We start from the raw sequence: 27,124 nt of genomic DNA on the forward strand, positions 1-27,124 counted from the left end.
CATGTGTTCAAATATTGTCTCAGATTTGAGCTCTGGTGTGTCAGTTTTTTCTGCTAAGTGCTTCCAGCCGAGTAAGTCGAAGCTTATTCTGTGTTTGTGCAGTAAATTAATCGTGAAATAGGTTCCTGTCAATCAAAGAGACGTTTTCTGTTTGATGTGACGCAGGCCGCATCGTCAGTATCAGTGGTTGTCAATCAAATCCAATAAATATCGATGGCACGGGACAATTTAGCTTTGTTTTCCGATATCAAAGGTGGATTTTAATTATTAAAATTAAGACTAAACGGCCAAGATCAGAACGTTTTATGGGTTCAGCGGTGACAGACATGCGAGGTAAATGGAAAAAAATATTTGTTACGTAAAACAATCAACATAGTCGTCTTAATTTTCAAGCATAACGTCTACCACAGTCTCTTTTGGCAAGCTCTTTCCACTATTCCGTGATATATTTAGACTAACGTTCTTTGTTTATAGGTGATGGCTTTCAGCGTCAAGTGAATGAGTGAGTCTAGTTTTACGACGCTTTTATTCCAGCTATATTCCAGCAATTTCACGGCGGGGGAAACCAGAAATGGGATTCGCACATTGGGTAGCCTAGTAGTTAAAGTGTCCGCTCGTCACGCTGATGACCCGGGTTCCATTCCCCACATGGGTACAATGTGTGAATCCCATTTCTGGTGTCCCCAGTTGTGCTGGAATATTGCTAAAAGCGGCGCAAAACTAAACTCACTCACTGATCTGTCCACGCGAAAGATAAGGCGAAACGTCTTGTGTTGTTTTCAATATATTGTCTCAAAATTGAATTGTAAAACAGCCGAAATGGCTTGGGTCTAACTCACGAACAGATAATTGCGTAGTTCGCTGTTCTCTACTGTAGATTCAAAGTGATCGTTTCTATATGGATCATGAACCTACTCCAGTGCCGACTAGCCATAGCTACACGCCACTTACATTGTCGTTGTATCGCGACATCGTTCATGGAAGAGTGAGTGAGTGAGTTCAGTTTTTAATCTGGGGAGATGGATATGGGAGTGCTTGGTGTAACACCGGACCCTGGTGACTGCCTGTGAGGAAACAAACAACTGAAGGACTGAAGAATCATAATCTCGAGATATAGTCTATGTTGGCCATCCGTAAAGCCACCCATGCATACTCCCCCCACCCCAATCACCCCCACAAGCAATCACCCTCACCCACACCCTCACCCACTACACCCACACCCACACCCACACCCACATGATGGCAGGCTAGTTGAGGAGACATCCAATAACTACTCCAACATAGAAAGCAACTTCAAATACCTCAAATGGACTGTATGTCACATTTCGATATAACGGTCTTCATCAAGCTATTTTGGTTTGTGTAACTTTAGATCTAATCCTACGACCTTGTTTTCGCCAGATTCCGAGACCTTGACGTTTCACTGCTATGAAGGAAAGTCCTTGACATTTGGAAAGCCTAAGTGTGTATGTAGCTTTGTCATAGAAAAATATTTATAAATGAAGGAGTGATTTCATGTTATATAAGCAAGAGCCAACACAAAGCTGTGACAGACCCAACTCAATCACGGTAACGTTCTTAACTCTGTACACTGAATGTAACGACATTCTTCAACATAATTATGATACAGAATTTAATATTTTTACGCCCCATGCTTGAGTTTTGATTGGAGTTTGTTAGAGGCTGCATATGTATTTTGGTCATCAAATAACCCCAGGCCTTTCACACACGATCGAAAGGCTTCTGAACATTGTAATGAGCTTTTGTAACGAAAATCCGACGATGTGCGCGCGCGTTTCTTTAGCTTTTTCGGTTTTACTGTTTTCGTCCACTAAGATGTCATGCCGACGTTTATCATGGATACCCCTCTGACACACACAATGATGACTATGAATCGACAGTTCCTTGTTTTATCCTCTGATTGTCGAAGAACCGGCAGGCTAGCAACAAGTACCTTTTATAAGAATGACACAACAGTGGATTGGACAATTGACCTCCCGCGCTCCGAGAGATGCTCTATCTATACACCATGGAGGCTGTTATATTTGGGCCATAAACAATCATGAAGAATGAAGTACTAATTCAAGCATTTCTACCGACCCCCAGACGTGAAGGAGCGACAGGCAAGGAAACAACAAGTAACTCTTAGCTCATTGTGTTATGACGTGACTGATCCATCTAACTCCCGACAGATACCTTACACACGACAGAGGCAGCCAATTTTCGGCGATAAACAATCACCAGACCCGAGTACTAATTGCCAGCATTTCAACTGACCCTTCCCAGCAAAGAGAACTTCCAAGCCATGCCATCTACAGCTGCAAGGTACGGCGATTGACTCGGAGACTGTTTATGGCCACGCCGGGACGGCTGCGACCCTTGGGCTCGAGCCAATAACAGCCGACAAAGAAACATAATGGTTCGGAATTCCATAAAACAAGAATTAGCCGTCACACATCCAAGAAAAGGGTACCCTCAGAGGGTTGCGTCTGCCATGTTACTGATTAAATGAGTGCTGACTGGACCGCATGGCTTTTTGTAACGCTAACGTTCTCTCCCGCGGGGATAATCACTGTGTTTGTGTACATATTGGACTAAGAAGAGACGGAATGTTTGCATAATTGTCTTTGATATATATAAGTATTGTATTAATCAGATGGATGTTTTGAGTTTGGCTGGCAGTTGGCCTACGGAGATCTGAACAATGATATGAATGGCATCCGTGCCTACAAACAATAGCAATAACGCCCAATGGCTGTTGGTGACCTTTGGATTCCACTAAGCCTGTGGCAAGAGCACAACAAAATTGACATCTGTCATTGCAAATAAATTTACTGGTCATATTATTTTGTTTAATTACTTCAAGTGGTTCTGGATGTACTGTGGAGACACGCACAGCATAACTTCCATGACTTTGTAATCTCGCATTTAGTATTAAACAATTGCCACAGCTGACAGAAACAGCTGTTTTATAGTAAAGTTAACTTATATTTCGAAACGCTTCTGGTCTGAAATAATTGTATACTTTCTCAAAAGCGACCTGGATACATTAACAAAAAGCGATTGTTGAACTCCCAGATCCTGGTTAGAATCGTTTTCAAAATGTTGATATAATGAAAGTGGGGGTCACAGATCGTACCCATGGGAATCGAACTCAGGCCTGCTGCGCTACAAGCGAACGCAATACCAACTTGGCTAACCCCACATCGTCTAACCAGATGTACACCAATCATGACCAAATCGAACGCCTGTATCCAGTCTACAACATTAATCACATCCGAAAACCGAACCCCCGAGTCTAGGTATAAACCCAATCCCGCCATCAACATCAGGAACTCGCCCGCGGCTACCTCGTCTTCACCGTCCTCCCGACGCCGACGGAGGCCCGCCGGGGGATACAAAGCACGTTCGATACAAACCTCTAACTATGGAGTCTACAGCTGATGGCACAACGAGGTCGAAATCCACTATTTTACCACCAGAATCAATTGTAAATGCACTTCCTATGGCAATTATGGCGCGGCATTACCATCCGTCTACATTACCGTCATCAAGACCAACGAATTCTCAGCCGTTAGATCTCCAAATTGGCTTTATCTTTCTGTAATGGGGAAACGCCTACCATTGAGATTGAACAACGCTTAATAGTTTTAACTCATGGTACTAGTACTCTGGATGAAGTTTGTGCTCATTACGGAGTAGGTGAACGTGTTTTCGAATCAACCGAAGAGTGGAAATGGAGTTTATATAAAAGCAGGATCATGCTGCGAAACGAAATGTGCAGTGACGTGTAATAGAGGTTGGATGATTGCTGTGCATGGCCGGAATGGGCAACGCGGTACTGACAGCCTTGGAAAATTGGAAATGTGATGTTTGCTAGTGGAGTAGGTCCAGGAATAGAAGCAATGGGGGGATATAGTGGAAGCGGAAGGAATGGAGCTTTCCACATAGGAAATAACGGACTCAGTGGAATCTTTAAAAGCATCCATCGAGCGTCAAAATAAGGCTTGAATACCTAAAGCAGCATGTGACTGATGACATCATAATGGTATCACTACAAAGTCGTTTCTGATGTCCCAAAACAAGAGCAAAGGCACCACTTTGACACTCCTGAAAACGAACGGTTTTTGGGGATCGATTCTACCTCTGACGTAACTCTGACATGTGACATGAACATATGTCTGACATGTGACATAACCGTACCTCTGACATGTGACATGACCTTATGTCTGGCATGTGACATGACCGTACCTCTGACATGTGACATGACCATATGTCTGGCATGTGACATGTTACATAACCGTACCTCTGACATGTGACATGACCATATGTCTGGCATGTGACATGTGACATGAACATATGTCTGGCATGTGACATGTGACATGACTGTAAGTCTGGCATGTTATAAATAGCCATATGCCCAGCACTGTAGTAAGAACAGTGTGTCTAACATATTACAACGAGTAAACGCGAGGCATGTTTCACACCAACGTATATTCAGCGTGTTTCAAATGACCATCTGCTCGGCATGTTATAAATGACACATCCAGCCATTATCATTCCATATAACAACTCCAACTGGCTAATCTTGTCACAACACAGCTCAAATGGCTGATAGTGGGCAGCATCTTCCCATATCATATGTCAGACGCGCTCTCACATCACCTCATGCCAAACATCAAGAACCACAGTGTTGCCATTCACAAGCCATCTCAACTCCCTGAGGAGAGTCCGACTTCACGACTTCGGTGTGGTAATAGGCATCAGTGACGCCCTTAGTCCCAGCCAGATCTCTTTGATAATGGATGAGGAGACTCCATCAAGCGGAATATCTCCACCCTCGTGGGTGACGCTGCAGCACACACTGCTCGGTAGCAGCAGGCGGCACAGTCCCTGGAGGGGAGGTCGTCGACAGCTACATTCTCGGAATCTGGCTACGCTGTGGGGATCCTTCGTAAGATGGTGTCCCCTGCAACCCATGCTTGTTGTTGTGCCAACTACATATAGAGGGTTGCTAGACTTCATGGCCTGGTCGATGGTATTACATTGGGCCCTTATTGCATAGTGGGGTGGGGTAGCCTATTGGTTAAGGCGTCCTCTCGTCACACTGAAGACCCGGGATCGATTCCCCACATGGGTACAATGTGTGAAGCCCATTACTGGTGTCCCCCGCCGTGATATTGCTGGAATGTTGTTAAAGGCGGCGTAAAACCATACTCACTCAACGAACTCCATAGATGGGTGGCCTAGAGTCGACTTTTTACAGACCGCGGTTATACAGCAGGAATATTGCGGAATGCGGAATTTAATCACCCCAAAAAAGCCACTTGATTTACGAAATGTGCATGTACAAATGCTAGATCAGCCAAGTCAAAGAGTCTGACCACCGTCGAGCTCTTACGACAAGCAGTGGGTAGGTACGACGCGATCCCTCTAGCTATATGGCGGCGGTCTGTAAATTATCGAGTCTGGACCAGACAACCCAGTGATCAGCATCATGAGCATCGATCTACACAATTGGATACGATGACATGTGTCAGCGAGCCTGATCACCTGATCCAGTTAGTCGCCTCTTACGACAAGCATGGGTTGATGAAGACCAATTCTAACCCGGATCTGCACGGGTCCGCGGATGGCGATGGAAGATGTCGTTGATCACTGTACATAACCTGTTAGGGAGACTATGGGTACGGACGTAATGCATAAAGTCCATGCTGTTTCCCTTTGCTAGGATGTACGCTACAACGCCGTAAAACATCACTCACTCATGTCAAGTAACGTGAAACGACAGCCTATTAGTAGTATCTGCATCAGCTGACAAGATGACCAACACGTCATATGAAACTATATTTCCTCGCGTGGACGACTACAGCGACCACCAGCAAACACACCCGACACCGTGGCGTTACAGTTGTTGACATGCATGAAGCTACTTATTCCAATACACAAGTACAGAGCACTCCCCATGGAGCCATCATGGAACCTATTTACATAACCACGTATGTCTTCTACCCCGAGGAACTTCCAATACAAGCACTGGTATTAATACTCGCTTTACTCAGGAACCCAAATATTTGGTGCTTTGTAGCCAACGAGTGAACATAAAAGGATTTCTCCCCCTGAGAGCCTCGTTCTGATCCATAGCCTCTTTCCTAATGACTCTCCAATTATGCTTCATTGATTTTCCAATCAGGGTTCTGGGAGAGGGTCGGCCATCCATCATGGTCCTCCCAACTCGCCACTCTGTGATTTCTGCGACTGACGTTGCCGTTTTATTACCGTGCGATCGAACAAAGAACGACAAAGGGAGACAACGCGGTACGAAGCCAGTTGATCTCCAGGAAAGAAGATAAGGAGTGATAATGCCGCAGCATATGTCTATCGGTACTGTTAATGATAAGGATAATGAGGGGACGGGAAGGGGGCAAGGAGGGGATATTGATTCCGTGTTTGTAAGGACTCTGGGCTTCAACAACGACATGGTTTGCCCTGTAGAGGTGGTAATTACAAACGGGGTCCACCAGAGAAAGGATTGGTTCATTTGTGTTGAGATAAAGGTACACATGGAACGGTCATCCAAAGTGCGGCTCAATTCCACAATGAGGCTGGCATCTTCGTAATATGTATATGTAAAGATTTATCTTCACGTGTTTCCCCAGTGGCAATTAGAAAACCCATGTCATGTACACAACGTCACGTGTTACTTTCGGTCGTCCAGTCTTTGGGTATCGCTCGATGGCTTCCTTTACAACATGATATCATGGAATTATTTTCTAGTAATCATTATGCTATGTTTTAAAATATAATGCGCGTGAAGCCATTGCAAAAACCACATTATCAACAACGTCGATGTGAAAATCAAAGTTAGCGAGTTAATTTGACTGAATGCCACCAATTTTATCGCGACGGAGGACGCCATATATGGACTCCACACATTGTAGCCATATTGGGTATCGAACCCGGGTATTCGACGTTGAGAACAAACGCTTTAACCATTCGGTTTTACCAGAGCCTTGCAGGATGTTAAGCATAACAACAGAATAAGGAAGACTGCAAGGTGTATATTCTGGTCAAGACGAAGACAACATGTCACGTGGACCATGGCTTCATAATCACAACACGCGCCTCACCTAATACTATTTTCTACTAATTACGATACATACTGGAGCTAGTGTAGGGAGAACCATGTATTAAACATCACACCATTATGCGAGTTAGGGTGGGAAAGTTGAACCAAAAAAACCTCTTCACAAAGTGAAGAAGCTGGCAAACTTGATGTTCTGTAATTTGATTATAAACCCACACACCTTTTTCTCACTCGACCACCCACCCAGGGATTCACATCCCTGGATTCACCCACCCACCCACTCTCACTCACTCACTCACTCACTCACTCACTCACTCACTCACTCATTCACCCACATTTGTTAAAAACCTAAGGTGTGCTGCGCCAGGGTGATACACCAGCATGCGAGTTACGGTTGGTACGTTTAACAGGAAAAAACTCATCACTAAGTAAAGAAGCTGGCAAACTGGATGTTCTGTGGTATGATGAAATACGACGCGACCCACTCTCCTTTCACTCACTCACTCACTACCTCACTCACTCACTCACTCATATTTGTTAAAAACCTAACGTGTGCTGCGCCAGGGTGATACACTAAGCCCTATCCTCTTTATCCATTTTGCCAACAAATCTTAAATCAGTGATTGAATGAACTGGAGACAAATGTCATTTCCTTTAGCATATCAACTCGAGCTGATCATAACTAGGAATACAAGAAGCCAGTGTGGGAATCGCGCTTGGCGGGGTCAACACAACTCCCGACTTTAAACTTTTAATGTGTTTTGTCTGTCAACAAACAAATGTTGACGGAGAAAACGCTGACAGAAACACAACACACGAGTGCGGGGCTGCCAATAGCACAGGGCTCAACGTCAATTTGTTGATCTTAGCTTCACTGGATTGGGAATTGTTTGCAGTTATTCATTTGATGCAATGACAATGTTTTCTGGACAGTGAGCACACCAACAAGGGGGTCGCTTGTTCAAATGGTAACACATACACTGGCATCATGGACAAGTAAATTTTCTCATTAAATAATCTCAAATTGGAGGAAAAATTAAAAAAAGGTTTATCTGAAAACTTGCAAAGAAATGTTCAGCCAATATCGAAATATCATAGGAATAGTTAGAGTGTCCAGTTACTATAGCAACTGTAGCTTGTTATAGTTGACACATTGGTCTGGTTGGTTTGTTGTTTTACGCCGCACTCAGCAATATTCCAGCTATATGGCGGCGGTCTGTAAATGATCGAGTCTGGACCAGACAATCCAGCGACCACCGTCATGAGCATCGATCTACGCAATTGGGATACGATGACATGTGTCAACCAAGTCAGCGAGCCTGACCGTCCGATCCCGTTAGTCGCCTCTTACCACAATCACTAACACAGATACAGGGACATACAAACACCTGCGATATTCTGGACACAATATTCTTGCAATACGACGTTGGTTTGTATCCAGTCAAGATCTACCAGACAATCTGGTGATTGGTATTGCGGACATCGATCTCTGCTATCTGAGTTCGAGTAAACACAACCAACCAAACACTGATCATTTTATATAGCTGTATTTTGTAAATATATATATTTATGAATATCTAATTTTAATAATGCTTAACATGTCTCTCATAAGTCGCTGAGCGACTAGTAGTAGCATATTATATTTATATTGTACATGTATATGACTGACTGACTGAGTTTGGTTTTACGCCGCTTTTAGCAATATTCCAGCAACATCACGGCGGGGGACACCAGAAATGGGTTTCACACATTGTACCCATGTGGGGATTCGAACCCGGGTCTTCGGCGTGACGAGCCAACGCTTTAACCAGTAGGCTACCCAACCGCCCCATATATGTATATGAAGTTATATATGTTTTTATACGTACTACGAGCGAGACTTTAATAAACCAGTTTGTCTGTCTGATCCAGGCCCTGGATCTATTGCGCATCATCATAGTACCAGCTCACAAAATGTGAAAGCGCGTGTTTGTGGGTACATACGTACGTATTAACTACGCGTTACCTATTATCTACATCCTAGATCACAGTCCCGTTAGGCTGTTAATATTCCATTACCGACTGGATGCAAGATTAATGAAATCTCCAACCCCGTGACACACTAACACCATTGAGTCGACTAGCCCCATCTATATGAATTGATGTACAGAGCTTTCACGCACTCAATGTTTTTAACACAACGTCAGACAGCGGTATTGATTCCGTTGTTAGCCGAGTCTATTCTAGGTGTTTACAGTGCCTAATGTAATTACACCTTTCCGTCCCACAAGTGTCGAGCTAGCTGGGCATGTTGTAAGGTGACGCTGCTTAATGAATAACTACACTTCCCTGTAATCATGGTCCACAAAAGTAGTCCTTTGATCTGATGTATGTGTCCAATTATTTAGGCGGATGTGGAAAGGTGTTTTATGTCCTGAAGATTACTGTGTTTCTGGGGTCATTTCCTTTTCAACGACATCGGTAGCATCAGTGACAGCATCATCCACAATACCGACACTAACATCGATAACATCAACAGCACCAGCAGTAACAGCAATAGTCTCTCGTACAGACCCTGAAGCAAATATATCCAAGAAAGCCCACACAAGTCTAGAAAATGTGGCAAGTCTAGATTTCCTCAGCTTCTTCTGAAAATGAAGAAAGTCTCAGGGCTCCTTTTCATTATATATCTTTTTATTACTATGAACTTTTTTCAGTAAAATATGTTCATTTCAGAGACTAGTTGTTAGTCTATAACAGCAACAACAGCACCAAGGACGTTTTTTTACGTCAATAACGCTATCATCATGTATCTATTAGGAAGCTACTATTGACTATTCCGATATCTGTGGGGGTCGGGGGACAGAGATTCCAATGGATGTGTATTTTAAGTCACAGCTGCAATTATTTTTTATATTTCTTAATAAAAATACATCAAACTGTGCATATATATATTTTAATATATTGTATTTTGGGCCTACAATTTTTCACAAAAGTCAGTAGCATGAGTATGTTTCTCAAACATTTTGGGAACAACGCTTTTAGACAAAATCCACTGCCTACTCACGCTCCCCACCCCAGACCCACTAGACACCCGGTGTTACTCGCCATGTGCGTCGTTCAACAAAACTTAAATTAAATTTATAATGTTGCAGATGCTTGCAAACTTGCTTTAAATGTAATGAAGGAAAGAAGACGCCTTGGGATAACCAAAGTTCGATCTTTTACTGGATTGTCTGGTCCAGATTCGATTACTTAGAAAGCCCGTCATGTAGATGTAATGTAAAACGATTAACAGCAAATAAATAAATTAAAAAAATGTGTGATGTGTGATGGAAAAGTTTCTTATGCTGATCGTAAGCGCTGGTTAGGGGAACGCTAGGTGGGATTAAACGTATACAATAGGCGTCCGTTGTACACCGTAAATCGTCACTCATACATTCCACCACTGGTTTGTCAGGTTCGGGTGGGGGCGGTGGGGTAGCCTTGTGGTTAGAGAAATCGCTCGTCACGCTGAAGACCCGGTTCGATTCCCTACATGGGTACAATGTGTGTGAAGCCCATTTCTAGTGTCCCTGCCGTGATATTGCTAGAACATTGCTAAATGCGGCGTACAACCATACTCACTCACTCTTTCTTGGGCCAGTAATAATTTATTTAGATACCACTGCCGACGTCAGCGAAAGGTTCTTACCCTCCTACTCGCACACTACCCTGACCAATGGAGGCCATCAGCTAAAGCCTCCTCTCTAATTATTACATACGTCCCTGCGATGTATCTATCTAAATCAATTACCCGCAGAAAAAATATCGAAGAACATTCCACAATCCTCCGAGCAAACATTGCCCAACCATCGCCGCACTATACCCATATTATAAATCTATTAGCTGGAAGACATTAATACACTGAATAATGAACTTACCACGACAATTGCCCTCTGGGATCTTGATCAGAGAATCTCGTCGACGTTATCTCGCGTGATCTCGCCTACGAGACTAGGAAGTGAGCCCCCTGCAGAGGAAGAAGAAGAAGATATGGTTGAGCAAGGTTCCTATCTTATCACAGGGTCGGAACGATGTAGACATGTGTAGCTTGGCTGTGTGATCAGGGCAACTTGAGACGAATATTGATTTCCCCCGCTAGCTCGACGAGGCTTCCTGATCAGTAGGAAGTCATACATATTGAATGCAGGCAGCAGATCAAGGCCCACAAACTGCAGCTCGCGCTCTGTGTGCCGTCCAATTGAATTTACAAATTATTTCATTTCAAGCGCGAAATGATTTTAAGAAACTGCTTTGGTTTAATTAACTTCATACTGATATCCTGATGTGAAACTGCATTTCGTTACAAGATATATTGTGTATATTTTGTCTTGTATATTTTCAGGGTTATGTCATGTGTATTTTACGTAGTGTAGGGACTAGGCCGATAGGAACTTGGTGGATGGCTGATTGGTAGGTGGGGAGTGAGTGAGTGAATATTTGTGAGAGTGGTATGTTTGTGTGAATGAGTTAGTGAGTGAGTGACTAACTCAGTAACTGATTGGGTGAGTGAGTAACCGAGTGAGTGAGTGAGTGGCTGAGTAACTGATTGGGTGAGTGAGTAACTGAGTGAGTGAGTGAGTGAGTAACTGAGTAGCTAGGAGAGTGAGTGGTTGACTGACTGAGTAACTGAGTGAGTGAGTAACTGAGTGAGTGACTGACTGACTGGGTGACTGACTGCGTGCCTGAGTGAGTGAGTGACTGACTGACTGACTTAGTTTTTGGACAGTGTTGAAAACATACCACGATAGGTCGGCTTAATGTGGGAGAAGTGTCTGAAGGGATGCATCTCCTAGACGTTTACGGCTTCGGTGAAGCACACGAGCATGGATGAAAAACCAAGTCAGGGATTCGAACCCACGATCAGCGGATCAAGGTAACGTAATCAAATACAGATTCGCAATTCGTGTCACCAATGATTATGGGGTTTTCACACTATTCTTTCTGGGCATGACTAACAAAGCTACCACCAATCTCTAAATTACTTGCCAGTATTAGAGATAGTGAGTGAGTAAGTAAGTATGGTTTTACGCCGCTTTTAGCAATATTCCAGCAAAATCACGGCGGGGGACACCGGAAAAGGGGCTTCACACATTGTACCCATGTGGGGAATAGAACCCGGGCCTTCGGCGTGACGAGCGAACGCTTTAACCACTAGGTTATCCCCACCGCCCGTATTAGAGATAGTGAATACTGTTAATACCTCTATGTACGTTTTATAGATCGGTTTGCTATTTTGATTTCCTATATTATATAATTCAGCTTCGAAGTCCATTTGAAGGAACGTGGCGATAATCCAGAATGTTCGAGGGCTGAGATTTTTCGATGTTATTTTGGATATAGGAATAACGAATGGCAAACTAAATTCTGTCCAATCGATCCGTATTGGCAAAGAAACAGTCAGCGTTTCTAAAGACAAGATGTAGGCATCCCCATGGGCACCAATTATGCTTCCCTTCTCGCTGATCTGTTTTTCATGTGTATGAATCAGAATTACTTCTCGGAATAGCAACACCATAACAAGGGCACGCAGCCAACACGTCCCACTCAACATTCATGTACATGTGGATGATCCTTTATTTTTAAAAATGATTAAGTATCCAGTTCTCCTTCATTGGTGTTCCGATCTGGACTGGAAATAACTGAAAACACGGTGGTCCTACTCCTATTTGGATCTGTGCAGGGTGACAAAAAATAACTTCTTTGAGAGGCATTTTTAGAAGTTGTACAGGTGAAGGAAAACCAAGTTTGATGGATAGTCAACTTCTTTATTGCAATGAGTGCGACGTTTCGGTGTAAGTACTAACACCGTTATAAAGCAAGTGCTTGCCATTGCAATAAAGAAGTTGACTATCCATAGCATTTGGGTTTCGTTGACAAAACATAAGTTACATCAGGATGGCCTGTCATACAGACCCTGAAAGAAATATACCCAATGCAGCCCATGCAAGCCCAGAATTTGTATCAAATCTAGATTATCACAGTTTCAGAAAATGAAGAAAGTCTCTGGAAACCTTTTAAATATATTTTACGAAAATAATTTAGAAAAAAGTTTGTTGTTTTTTATCTGTAAAATATGTTCATTTTAGAGATTAGACTAAGATTGGGTTTACCTAACCTAACCCTAACCCAAGGCCCGGGAAAAGTTTTGGAAACGTTTAATAGCAGACATGAAGAGAATTTTCAAATTCAGGGACCAAAATGATGTCCGAAACAACTCACTTGTACATTATGTACCCATCTTGTTGCATCTGAACAATTGGCTTTCCTTGCATGTGTTTGGGACGCATGCCAAAGCTTGCATAATATGGTCACGTGTTCACGAATAGCTTCTACCATCACCCGTTGATAGTGATTCATTGGGAGAAGATTATCATACAGTCGACCTCGTATCGTGGACTCTGCTTCTCTGGTCATGGAAATGGGACTCTTTTCGGCTTTTATTTTACCCCCAGAAAAAGTACCCCGTTATTGCAACGCAAGCAATTTCAAATCATTTCTGCCTGCACCAACAACAAATGCAACACAGATTTAAAGGACCAGCCCAAGAGACAGCTATTACAAGACATCAAAGAGAAACGGCTTTCTAATACATGTAATTGATAAATGGCATCTTCGCACTAACGACATATATTATGTAACATGTGAAATTGTTAGGAAGAGCTGGCTACTATTCCCATGTGGGTCACAACCGCCCTGCTCTCTGTGCACCTAAACGGCATTGCTGGCTTCAGACATTGGATTTCTTCCACAACTGGTTTGATGCAACAATTTGGGTGGCGTTTTGATCTTGTTTCCACCAAACAGAGTGTATCATTGAGGTTGAAGTTTGGCTCCTGTAATTACTGACTTGAAACAAAAATCGATGAAGTGACCTTTAAAGTTACAGTATTTTAAAGCTAAACTTGGCTATTCAAGAATCCATTGAAATTTGTTAGTATTGAAAAAACACAAAATGAAAGGCGATTTCTTGTCCCCAAACTAATCACAGAGCCACAAAACTGTCTGAAACGTTTTAGTGCAAGTGTTTGACTTGCCACACAATTGAATTGAGCCGGAAATGCCTGCGTGAATTCATTATCAATTTATCAGATTTACAGCGGGACATATCTGTATGTTAAAAGTTTGCGGGTTAGAAGATGTGATAGCTTTGCTTTTCTGGTAAAAGGTTTTATCGGTCAGGTCACATGAGACACCTGAATATCCCGATACTATTCCTGAGATGTTTTACATATATACAATATAAGGTCACCTATTGAATCTGGAAATGAACGCTACGTCACCTATTGAATCTGGAAATGAAAACTACGTCACCTATTGAATCAAGGAGTGACAGCTACGTCACCTATTGAATCAGGAAGTGAACGCTACGTCACCTATTGAATCTGAAAGTGAAAGCTACGTCACCTATTGAATCTGGAAGTGAACGCTACGTCGCCTAACGCTACGTCGCCTTTTGAATCTGGAAGTGAACGCTACGTCACCTATTGAATCTGGAAGTGAAAGCTACGTCACCTATTGAATCTGGAAGTGAACGCTACGCTACCTATTGAATCTGGAAGTGAACGCTACGCCACCCATTGAATCTGGAAGTGAACGCTACGCCACCTATTGAATCTGGAAGTGAACGCTACGCCACCTAATGAATCTGGAAGTGAACGCTACGCCACCTATTGAACGTTACGTGACCTATTGAATCTGGAAGTGAACGCTACGCCACCTATCGAATCTGGAAGTGAACGCTTCGCCACTTGTTGAATCTGGGCGTGACCGACTGCAGTATCGTGGTCTTTACGTCACCTACTGAATCAGGAAGTTATAGTTGGTAGATGAAGGGCCCTTTCTATAGCGTCACTCACTGAACTAGCAGTCGTATTATGAAGCAGTGGACATCTATCAACACAGTCAGCTACTGAATCAAGTTGTCAACAACCATAGCGCCTATATTTCTACAGTCAGCTATTGAATCAAGTTGTCAACAACCATAGCGCCTATATTTCTACAGTCAGCTATTAAATATAGTTGTCAACAACCATAGCGCCTATGTTTCTACAGTCAGCTATTGAATCTAGTAGTCAACAACCATAGCGCCTATATTTCTACAGTCAACTATTGAATCAAGTTGTCAACAACCATAGCGCCTATATTTCTACAGTCAGCTATTGAATCAAGTTGTCAACAACCATAGCGCCTATATTTCTACAGTCAGCTATTAAATATAGTTGTCAACAACCATAGCGCCTATATTTCTACAGTCAGCTATTGAATCAAGTTGTCAACAACCATAGCGCCTATATTTCTACAGTCAGCTATTGAATCAAGTTGTCAACAACCATAGCGCCTATATTTCCACAGTCAGCTATTGAATCTAGTTGTCAACAACCATAGCGCTTATATTTCTACAGTCAGCTATTGAATCAAGTTGTCAACAACCATAGCGCCTATATTTCTACAGTCAACTATTGAATCTAGTAGTCAACAACCATAGCGCCTATATTTCTACAGTCAGCTATTGAATCTAGTTGTCAACAACAATAGCGCCTATATTTCTACAGTCAGCTATTGAATATAGTTGTCAACAACCATAGCGCCTATATTTCTACAGTCAGCTATTGAATCAAGTTGTCAACAACCATAGCGCCTATATTTCTACAGTCAACTATTGAATCAAGTTGTCAACAACCATAGCGCCTATATTTCTACAGTCAACTATTGAATCTAGCACTCAACGGCCGTATCTGCAACGTCAGCTATGGCACCTAATTGTCAACAACCATTCTGCCTTGTCTTCTACAAAGTCAGCTCTGAATCGTTTAGTGACGTCAGTTATTGAATCAAGCCGTCAACGACCGCAGCGCCGGGCTGTTCTGGAACGTCAACGTCGACCATACTGAGGTGGCAGCTAAGCAAATTGTTTATTCGCATCAGCATTGTTTTTACTATCTATTATTCATGAAATTCATCTGGAAGGTAGCTCAGGAGAAGACGGCAGAGCTCAAAATCAATACTCGTCCTGTTTTCGTGCCCTGGAATTCAGTCAGATGTCAGGAATTGCCAGGAAATTGAAAACTTAGTTCCGCGTTAGTTACAATATTTTTGCATTCCTTTTCATATTTTCAATTTTCCATCAAAGAACATTATTTTTTGTTTAATGGATTCCAGTTTCAGATTAAGCTTTCAATAGAAGCATGAGTTATGGTGTTCCAATCTTGTTATCATTTAGAGAAATAAACAGCTCTTTAGAAATTAAGTTTTAATACGTGTTTTTTGAAAACTGGTCTCCATTAAAATTTCCTTTCAATTTGAAACTGATCTCCGATCTTCAGGTAAAGGCGGACAGGAATTGCGATATGACGTTCTCCTTAGTGTTCTCTCTGTCGAGCAATGAGCTCCTAACACCGTTATATAGATAAACCTTCTCATATTCCACGGGCTTTTGTTAAAAACAACTGAGCAGTTTATCTGTTGTAATCTATCTTCCCCAGTGCGCTAAATACCATGCAGTTGTACGTCCTCGCCTCCCGTGTCAGTTGCACTTTATGAATTAACAATAAAGAATGTTCCGATATATGGCACATATGTGCTGAAGTGTAAAGTGTACCAGTAATAATAATGCATAATTTAAAAACGCCGGTATTGTGTCAACAGAAATATAATCCGTGGTTTGCAAGGTGCCCTGGCAGAGCTGGCTGTTCTTGAGGTTTAATTGTGAGTGCTTGTCGTATTGATGTTAATTGTTATCATTACCCCAATGTTGTCATCTTCACTGTAATATTGTCAACGTCACCCTAAAGTTGTCATCGTCACCCTCATGTTGTCATCGTCACCCTAATGTTGTCATTGTCACCCTAATGTTGTCAACTTCAACCTAATGTTGTCAATGTCACCCTAATGTTGTCACCCTGTGTTGTCAACTTCACCCTAATGTTGTCAACTTCACCCTAATGTTGTCATTGTCACCCTAATGTTGTCATTGTCACCCTAATGTTGTCAACTTCAACCTAATGTTGTCATTGTCACCCTAATGTTGTCATTGTCACCCTAATGTTGTCAATTTCAACCTAATGTTGTCAATGTCACCCTAATGTTGTCACCCTGTGTTTTCAACTTCACCCTAATGTTGTCAACTTCACCCTAATGTTGTCAATATCACCCTTGTGTTGTCAACTTCACCCTAGTGTTGTCAGCGTCACCCGAAAGTTGTCAACGTCACCCTAGTGTTGTCAACATCACCCTAGTGTTGTCAACGTCACCCTAGTGTTGTCAACGTCACCCTAAAGTTGTCAACGTCACCCTTATGTTGTCAACGTCACCCTAGTGTTGTCAATGTCACCCTAATGTTGTCACCCTGGTGTTGTCAACTTCACCCTAATGTTATCAACGTCACCCTAGTGTTGTCAACGTCACCCTAATTTGTTAACGTACCCTAATGTTGTCAATATCACCCTAGTGTTGTCAGCGTCACCCCAAAGTTGTCAACGTCACCCTAAAGTTGTCAATGTCACCCTAATGTCGTCAACGTCACCCTAATATTGTCAACGTCATCCTAATGTTGTCATCGTCTACCTTAAGTTGTCATCTTAAGCCTCGTTACCCTAATGTTCCCACAGCTGACTGTGGCGATATACATCACTCGTTCACAACCCAACCCAACCCACACCTCTCTCAAACCAGCGTACACAATGTGAAGGCATCATATGAACTACCACCATACTTCGTCGCTGGATTGTACCAAACTCGGCATCCGATTGATCAGTGATGGACGGACAAATGGACATTGTCCAGAAAAGAGTGAATGACCTTGACCTCGTGACTGGTGTCAGCATCGGATAGCGGGTCAATCGGTACTGTTCTAACAATATCCTCCTTGCAGGAGAAACACGACAACCACGCCGGCGGTACTTGTGGTACGTATTGATCGACGTCATTTAAAACCTGGAGGAAAGAAATGTTCCGTAGGGACGTAATCATAATGTGTACAACTCCAGTCACTTGACCACTGAACTAGAAAGTTCATATATATATATATATATGTACTGACGTGGGGAGTCAGAGTTTCCTCCCTTAGTTGGCCAGAATCCACTGGTCGTTAGTTCAGCCCACGAGAACACCAGCGATATACAATCCAATGTTACGACATAGAGGCAGTAAACTCAATTATAGCATGAATTAGGGAAATATTCTATTCTAAATACATGATTCGTTGTAAGGATAACAACTTCCTTTCATTCTTTGTACGACGTTTCAGAGCTGGTTCTTGCGCCTTCATCTGGTGAATGATGGAGCAGGTATTATGAGGAACACGACGTTTCGGAGTACATACTTCCTCCTTTATCTCGTGAAATGTGTTCCTCACAATAAAGAATTTGACATCCATAAAATTTTCTTCCTTATGTGTATTACTTCTAAATGCCAAGCAAAGACCTGAGCAAGAGTTAGAATGAACAGAACTTATCAGTACTACGGGCAATGTATTCATGTTCGTCCAACTTCTAAATGCCTTTCAAGAACTATAGCCTATTCTGGACGACAAATCAGAGGATTCAAACCACAACAACCATCTCTCATGGTAGCGATACGTACAGAAACATATCTCCCTTTATCAACGGGGCTGTTCACGTTATTATACGGTCGTCTAGACGCTAACCTACGGTCGTCTAGGCGCTATTCTACGGTCGTCTAGGCGCTTATCGCTATTCTACGGTCGTCTAGGCGCTATTCTACGGTTGTCTAGACGCTAATCTACGGTCGTCTAGGCCTTATTCCACGGTCGTCTAGGCGCTATTCTACGGTCGTCTAGACGCTAATCTACGGCCGTCTAGGCGTTTTTCTACGGTCGTCTAGGCCTAATTCTACGGTCGTCTAGGCGCTATTCTACGGTCGTCTAGGCGCTTATTCTACGGTCGTCTAGGCGCTATTCTACGGTCGTCTAGGCGCTATTCTACGGTCGTCTAGGCGCTATTCTACGGTCGTCTAGACGCTAATCTACGGTCGTCTAGGCCTTATTCCACGGTCGTCTAGGCGCTATTCTACGGTCGTCTAGACGCTAATCTACGGCCGTCTAGGCGTTTTCCTACGGTCGTCTAGGCGCTATTCTACGGTTGTCTAGACGCTAATCTACGGTCGCCTAGGCGCTATTCTACGGTCGTCTAGGCGTTATTCTACGGTCGTTTAGGCGCTATTCTACGGTCGTCTAGGCGCTATTCTACGGTTGTCTAGACGCTAATCTACGGTCGTCTAGGCGTTTTTCTACGGTCGTCTAGGCCTTAATCTACGGTCGTCTAGACGCTAATCTACGGTGGTCTAGACGCTAATCTACGGTCGTCTAGGCGTTTTTCTACGGTCGTCTAGGCGTTATTCTACGGTTGTCTAGACGCTAATCTACGGTCGTCTAGGCGTTTTTCTACGGTCGTCTAGGCCTTATTCTACGGTCGTCTAGACGCTAATCTACGGTGGTCTAGACGCTAATCTACGGTCGTCTAGGTGTTAGTCTATGCGAGGAATCTACAGTATTTCTACACTGAATCCACGGTATTTTGATACACCTACTCTCTCAAGAAAATACTTATCGACACTTCATTAATCTCACTGTTACGCCCCTCTGTACGTGTAAACGCTCTTACGGGATTTGAATTAGGAATAGACTGTTAGCAATGTTCTAGTCATCCATAGTCATGTGACCTTGGGTGCAAACGTCCTCGTCCCTTCGCCCTTAACGACAGCCAGCGACATCGTATAGGCAGTCCCATTGCATGTAATCCATTACCCAATACAACTGGTTCAAATGAGTTGTTGCGCTACACCCAAACCACTTTACTGATCCAAGGTATGTAATGGATCACTTGGACTTCATAAACCGGTGAAAGGGTAGCCAATAAAACTCAAAATATACATTGAACAATATTGGATCTGATTGTCGTTGTAGGCTAACGACTCATTAATAAGCACATTTGTCTCCATTTTTCATCAATTCCTGGTTTATTCCGCAATTCCGAGACGGAAATCGCGGACGTAATGGGGACTATTTTGGCACGGAGTAATATCTAACAAGGTAAACCGATCACTCGTATTACGCCGCAGTCGTTGTTCCGTGTGAAACCTGTCTTTGACAAAAACGAACAATGACTTGGAATTTGACGTCAAAACGACGTCTTGCCTGTCAGTAACGTGTGAGGTAATTTGAGGTAGAAATGTGTTTTTACTTGACGACAAAGGCTGCCTGTGTGATAACGCCAGCATCAAACAGAGTATTGTTGCATCCTAATGAAGCCAGATGATTCTACATCAAGAACTGGGAAAAAGAGAAAGATAAAAAAATTAACGAGGGGATATAAATATTAATATCAGACTCTGGCGGAGTGTTTGAAATTGCATTCTATCATCTAACGAAAGTGACTTTGCGAAGTAAATTAAATGTTGATAATTTTCGCAGATTTTCTATCATTTCACTGTTATTTTCTTGAATTATTGTACGGATAACCAATGTGTCGCGATGCATGTAAAACACCATATCTATCGGAAATACGGGTAGAAATACAAACAATATAACACTTAGTTTGTTGATGACGATGATGATGGTGGTGGTGGTGATGATGATGATGATTGATGATGATGATGGCGACAGTCTTCCTGTTGTTGTAAGCAAGAAAATCGTGCATGTTCTAGTTTTTGTAGCTCTTATCAAATGAGTAATTGATTTGCCTTTGCATGTGTTTGTGACAGATACTTTGGTTTGGTCCGGGTACGCTCACTTATTTGCCTACACCTGGTGCCATCACGTGTATTGGGATGTAAAAGCTTATGGTACAGTCTTAATCGTACTGTTGTCTCCGCTTGGCGCTCAGACTTTCCATGATAATGCAATCGGGTTTATCGCTTTTGTTCAAGACAATGGAAGCGACCTCGATCTTCAAGGTGACACAAGTTAAATTTCTTCACACGTCCATTTCTTAAATAGGACTTGAAGAATTTGTAATTATTATCCAATCCGTCTTCTTCAGATTTTGCCAGCCAAGTCTAGATTGAATTCTAATGACTTGTCTCAAGACATGTAAAATTCTAACCTAATTGATGTAAATCTCGCTAAATTTGAATAAGAGCAGACTGAATTTTAATTTCATCCTAATTGGGTAAAATTAATCTTAATTAAAATTGAGAGGAGACTAATTAATTTACATCATCCGACGTGACTCATATCTGAGGATCTCTTTTAATTAGTGAAACCAGAGACGCCTTAACAAAGCGAGACACGATGTGATAATCTCATTTGTCCATCAAAGATTTCCCTCATAATACAATCAAGCTTTGTGATCATTTGTGCATATGAGCCAATGTGTTCTAAGCCTACAATGACCTTTGTGACCTAATTTGTAAATTTAATTAAATTAAAGCATCTTCAAATCTCTGTTTGCAGGGGTCAACCAAGCCTATCCGTCAGGGTCGACCAGTGAAAGGCGAGCAAGGATGTTCAAACAGATTAGCTAATGTCCGAAGCTTCGGTCAAACAAACACGGACATTGACTGGTCAGATAGTGGTCAGATAGTGGTCAGCCTTAGCCAGCAGGGACTACAACTGACTGGGTACCTGTCTAACGAGTAGAAAGCTACAGGGCAAAACCGGCTGCGCGAAACACAAGTACCAGTTTGAAACGATTGGTCAAGCGCGAGGCGTGAGTCGGTGAAGGCGTGACAATGGTCACACGTGACTTGTTGACAACGGTCAATTAGACCATTGTGACGCGGACAATGGAACCGGGAGATAATAAAACTTCTGTCAATTAATAAATGGCTCTTGGTTGATAAAGCAGGTGTTCAAATACAAACTTCTGCATATTTCAGAATAATACATTCACTACCAGATGTATTGGTTTAATTATCTGGTGGCAACACTGATGCTCAGTTTGAAGCTGCACATATTCTCAGAGTATACGCATTTACGTACACTGTGCTTCAACGGTCAAGGACATGTTTGTTTTGTGTGTACACTACGAGCCAAAGTAAACGTTCCCACGATTAGGCGTTTTGTCTGTCCAAGTTGAGATCAACTTCTTACAGACGAAAGTGAAAGTGAGTTGGGTTTTAACGCCGCTTTTGACTGTATTCCAGTCGTCTCTGCAACATGTCGGGTGAGTGAGTAAGGTTTTATGACACTTGTAGCAATACTCCAACAACATCGCACAATGCAGAAAGTAATCAAATGTAGCATACGTTATATGCTGTGGAAGCTGCGTTGGCTGGGTGGGTTAGATGGTTGACTTTGGGTGCTAACGCTTAGGTGCCTGACTGTGTGAGTGTGAGTTCGAATCCCGAATGGGACGGAACCCTAACAAAATTACTAAAATCTGTACTCTACTGAGAAAGTGTAATCCCAGATATAAAATTTCTTACAATATCACATAATAAATGGTCTCACACATTGCACACATCGATCTGGGGAACCGAATCCAGGTGATTTCACAATGCCATTTAGAAGGTGGTCAAATGTAACATATGTTATATTTGGGAATACGCTTTCTTAGTAAAGTACAGATTCTAGTACTTTTTTGAGTTGAGCCCCCATCCGGGATTCGAACCCACATCCTAAGAGTCCTCAGTGACGTTGGTCCCTGACGTTCATCACCATGGCGAATCCCACAAACACGGTGACGGGTCGAACCGGGATTCGAACCCGGTGTGGCAGATTTTCTGGAGCGTCCAAGGGACGTAAATCTGCGCAGCAAATCGCGGCGTCTTGACCGACTGGACAATGCGTCCATTATTGTTGACAACACAACAACCTGAACAGGACGCAAGCTGTATCACAGACCAACGTTTAGTATCTGAATATATATAACGTTGATGGCAACACATAAACCTATTTCAATTGAAAAGGTGCCCCAGTGAGGAAATTCAGACTGAACCTGAAGAAATCTAGACTTTCTTCATTTAGGCTTCAGCATTGCAGTGGGGAATATAATGTGGTTCAGGGACTGTGAGACAGACTACATTGCAGGGAGGCCTTGGCAGTAGGGGAAACAATGTGGTTCAGGGACTGTGAGACAGACTACATTGCAGGGAGGGCTAGGCAGTAGGGGAAATAATGTGGTTCAGGGACTGTGAGACGGACTACATTGCAAGGAGGCCTTGGCAGTAGGGGAAATAATGTGGTTCAGAGACTGTGTGACAGGCTAGCTATATCAGAACAGGCGTTCGTCGTCTCGAACTCAACTATGTTGACATGAATGATGTAAACAGGTGATCCATCCTTCCCATATCTACACTCGGAGTCTCCAAATACACATATACATGTATATCCAGGGTTTGAGAGACAACCCAGAACTTACGACAACAACTCCTGTCCACTGACGTCATCATCTACTCCCCAGGTTGCCTGTACCCACACACCAGCTAAATGACCCCCTCGTCACCCGCAATCCTACCCCCGACCTCTCACAATCCACCACACCGCCATATTTTACAAAACCACAGGCGTCTCCCGTGGCCCCCGTCCCATACATCAAGTATACCTTACTCCCTATCTCTGACTGTCATGAACCGTATCTTTGTGTACGGCACCCACAACAACAAACCCATCCCCACCCACATCCACATCACCGCCCCATTTACTCTCCAACCCAACATCAGCCATATTACTCTGGGCTACGGCACCCACAACAACAAACCCACCCCACCGACACCCACATCCACCGTCATTTCCTCACCGCTGTTTACATTATCCAGACTCCTTTCTCCCTGGCTCCAATCCCGACATGAAGCATTCCCCGCCACTGGCCTCTAACCCAACACCTCACCCCAACCCCACTCCCATCAAACACAGACCCTTCCCTGGCCTCCGACACCACATACCCCTCCTCACCCCCTCTGACCGTCTGTTCCAAGCCTCATCAGCCTCGTCCGTCAGTCTAATTACCCTCTAACGACCGCCAGGAACTGACAACCCACCCCCTCCCCGCCCCAGCTCATCTTCCCAGACAGATCCCGGCCAGCCAACAATGACTTTTCTGTACAGCATGAATGGTCAGCACTCCGACCTCCATCATCGGACCTGTCCACGCCGACCGCTTTGTCTTGGGAATGAATCGAACAGTGCCCGCTGATTAACTGGACATTTGGCCCTGCAGTAAATTACACGTCATGAAAACACGTTGTCTGGACCAGTATTCAGGGATGACCGGGACGGCATTCCCTCCATTGTCCGGCATCTGACCTCATGTTGGGCTGGGGCCCGCCGTTCGGACAACAGCTGGTGTGGCCACGTGTTTCACCAATGACGGTGGACATGACACTTTTGTTGCTTCTTCACCAGAAAGGCATGTCCCACACATATAACAGTTCCCGTATGAATATTCAGTCGATGATTGTAAATGTGTCACTCTCATCAAATACAATCCAATTCACTTCTTGTCGACGAGACCATGTAAAATATTCGTTTTCAAATCTGTTTTGATGGAGATTAACATACAATTTCGGAATTCTTATAATTTGTCTTATAACATATAAACGAGCCCAGAGAATCTCTTCATTACAGAAGAATCCAGAACTCTGAGTGAGTGAGCATGGTTTTACGCCGCTTTTAGCAATATTCCAGGGCAAGATCACGACAGGGGGACACCAGACATGGGCTTCACACATTGTACCTTAGTTTGTCCAGATAATATATTATATGGTCTCTGGTTTGTCTCACAGCCCCTTAACCACATTATTTTCCCAACAGCCGAGCCCTCCCAGCAATGCCGAAGCCCTAAATGAAGCAAGTCTACATTTCCTCAGGTTCAGGTCTCAGGTCTCTGGTCTCCTTTTCAATTTATAGGGGCTTGCTTGTTCCTATCAAGATTATATATATTCAGAGACTGAGCGTTAGTCTATCTAGGGGTGGGGGACCATCAGGGGTGGGGGGGGTGGGGACCATCAGGGGTGGGTACTTTGGTGTATTATTACGTGGGTGGTCATAATCTGGAAACGGTAGTTCACTGAGAAAAGCGGCATTAGCGGGTCCTCAAGGTCATGAAACAAAACAAAAATGGAATCAAGAATTTCTGAACATTTTAAATACGTCCGTACTGTTCAATAAAAGGATTATGTGGTGGTAACCTAGTGGTTAAAGCTGTTAGAGCCGAAGTTTAGGCATTTTTTGTACATACAAAATATTGTATTTGTAACTTTGTTAGGGTTTGTGCGTGAGAGGCTGCATGTGCTTATTATGTATATATATTAGTTGAGACATAAGAATCTGCCAGCCCCTGTTGCCAGCAGATGTCCCAGGCTACATTCCCAGGACTGATGACAGCTGTGATTTACCACTGTAACTAAGACTTATAGACTATTTGTCTTTGTGGGGTCCTATGGGTTCTGACCTGATCAACAACGATAAGTGGACGACCAAGAATATAAGATACACATGTGAAACGATATAGTGTGAGAAAGAGGCAGAGAGCTTTAAGATACTGAAGAAGTAAGACATGTTTTCAAGTTTCTAAGAGAGCGTTATAGGATTGTGTGTTGTGGGCTTAGAGGACATACGATTTTTCAACCTGTCCAGCCACTGTCCAGTCACTGTCCAGTCATTGTCCAGTCACTGTCCAGTCACTGTCCAGTCATTGTCCAGCCACTGTCCAGTCACTGTCCAGTCACTGTCCAGTCATTGTCCAGTCATTGTCCAGCCATTGTCCAGCCACTGTCCAGTCATTGTCCAGTCACTGTCCAGCCACTGTCCAGTCACTGTCCAGTCATTGTCCAGCCACTGTCCAGTCATTGTCCAGTCATTGTCCAGCCACTGTCCACTGTCCAGTCACTGTCCAGTCATTGTCCAGCCACTGTCCAGTCATTGTCCAGCCACTGTCCAGCCACTGTCCAGTCACTGTCCAGTCCAGTCATTGTCCAGCCACTGTCCAGCCACTGTCCAGTCATTGTCCAGTCATTGTCCAGTCACTGTCCAGTCACTGTCCAGTCATTGTCCAGCCACTGTCCAGTCACTGTCCAGTCATTGTCCAGTCATTGTCCAGCCACTGTCCAGTCATTGTCCAGTCATTGTCCAGCCACTGTCCAGCCACTGTCCAGCCACTGTCCAGTCATTGTCCAGCCACTGTCCAGTCATTGTCCAGTCACTGTCCAGCCATTGTCCAGCCACTGTCCAGTCATTGTCTAGTCACTGTTAAGTTAGTGGTTAGCTACTGTTATTCTTTTAATGTGTTCACTGAATTTAGCAGTGTCATAAGAAAAGCTTGGAACTTGTGATTAAAGGACATTTTGAAACCACTGGATCGAGTTGAAAGTTTTAAATCCTCTACCCGCAACAGTTGGATATTATAAGAACTCACAAAAGCGTTCGCTCGTTACGCCGAAGCTCGGGTTCGATTCCTCACATGGGTACAATGTGTGAAGCCAAGCGTATTTCTGATGTTCACCACAGTGATATTGCTGGAATATTGCTAAAAGCGGCGTAAAACTAAACTCAGTCCGTCGGTTCAATAGAATTATTCATTTATTCAGATTGGGACAAATAATGACTGTTTGGCGATGGCGAATAACTCCACCACCAGTTGATCATCAAAGGGAATCATGAAACGTGATGACTTTCAAAGGCGGACAGTCACTCTCTCCCAGCACCCGTGAATAAGCTATGTCTCACAGAAGTAATTACAACTTGCAACATTTGTTACAACAAAGTGAAAAAGGAAATCAAGTTCTTTCTTTGCGTCTTTTCAAATTTCCAATCTCAATTTTTGCATTGTTCTTTTATGTCAAATATATCCACCTAATCACGCAAGGCCACTCTATTCACAAAACGCGACCCGTGCTCGAATCCGTGACTGTTCCGAATTCAATAGGCTACGAGGCTACAAAGTAAATCTTTTCGAGTTTTACATTTTATCTTCGACCTCGGCCGACCTCTACCTCAATGCACGCTTTCTGTCATAACTCGCTCTCTTTATTAGCCGGGCTGAATAGCATTTATTCAAAACACTTCATAATATTAGCCCGGTGCACGCCACGGCCGCCATCTTTGTAAGCTTTTGT

The 27,124-nt window shown here is 43.3% G+C and overlaps 1 protein-coding gene across 3 annotated transcripts in view; it reads right to left on the minus strand.

Annotated features, from left to right (window-relative positions):
• Nucleotides 1-27,124, minus strand: part of LOC124256854 — a 94,822-nt gene that overhangs the window by 45,000 nt on the left and 22,698 nt on the right. For all 3 annotated transcript variants that reach the window (XM_046690819.1, XM_046690822.1, XM_046690823.1), the window contains exon 2: nt 10,990-11,078. The gene's annotated coding sequence lies outside the window, so the exon portion shown is untranslated. The remainder of the gene's footprint in view (nt 1-10,989; nt 11,079-27,124) is intronic.

The sequence above is a fragment of the Haliotis rubra genome, unplaced genomic scaffold (assembly GCF_003918875.1).
Source record: "Haliotis rubra isolate DU_JTF1 unplaced genomic scaffold, ASM391887v1 Scf640, whole genome shotgun sequence".
NCBI classification, from domain to species: domain Eukaryota; kingdom Metazoa; phylum Mollusca; class Gastropoda; order Lepetellida; family Haliotidae; genus Haliotis; species Haliotis rubra.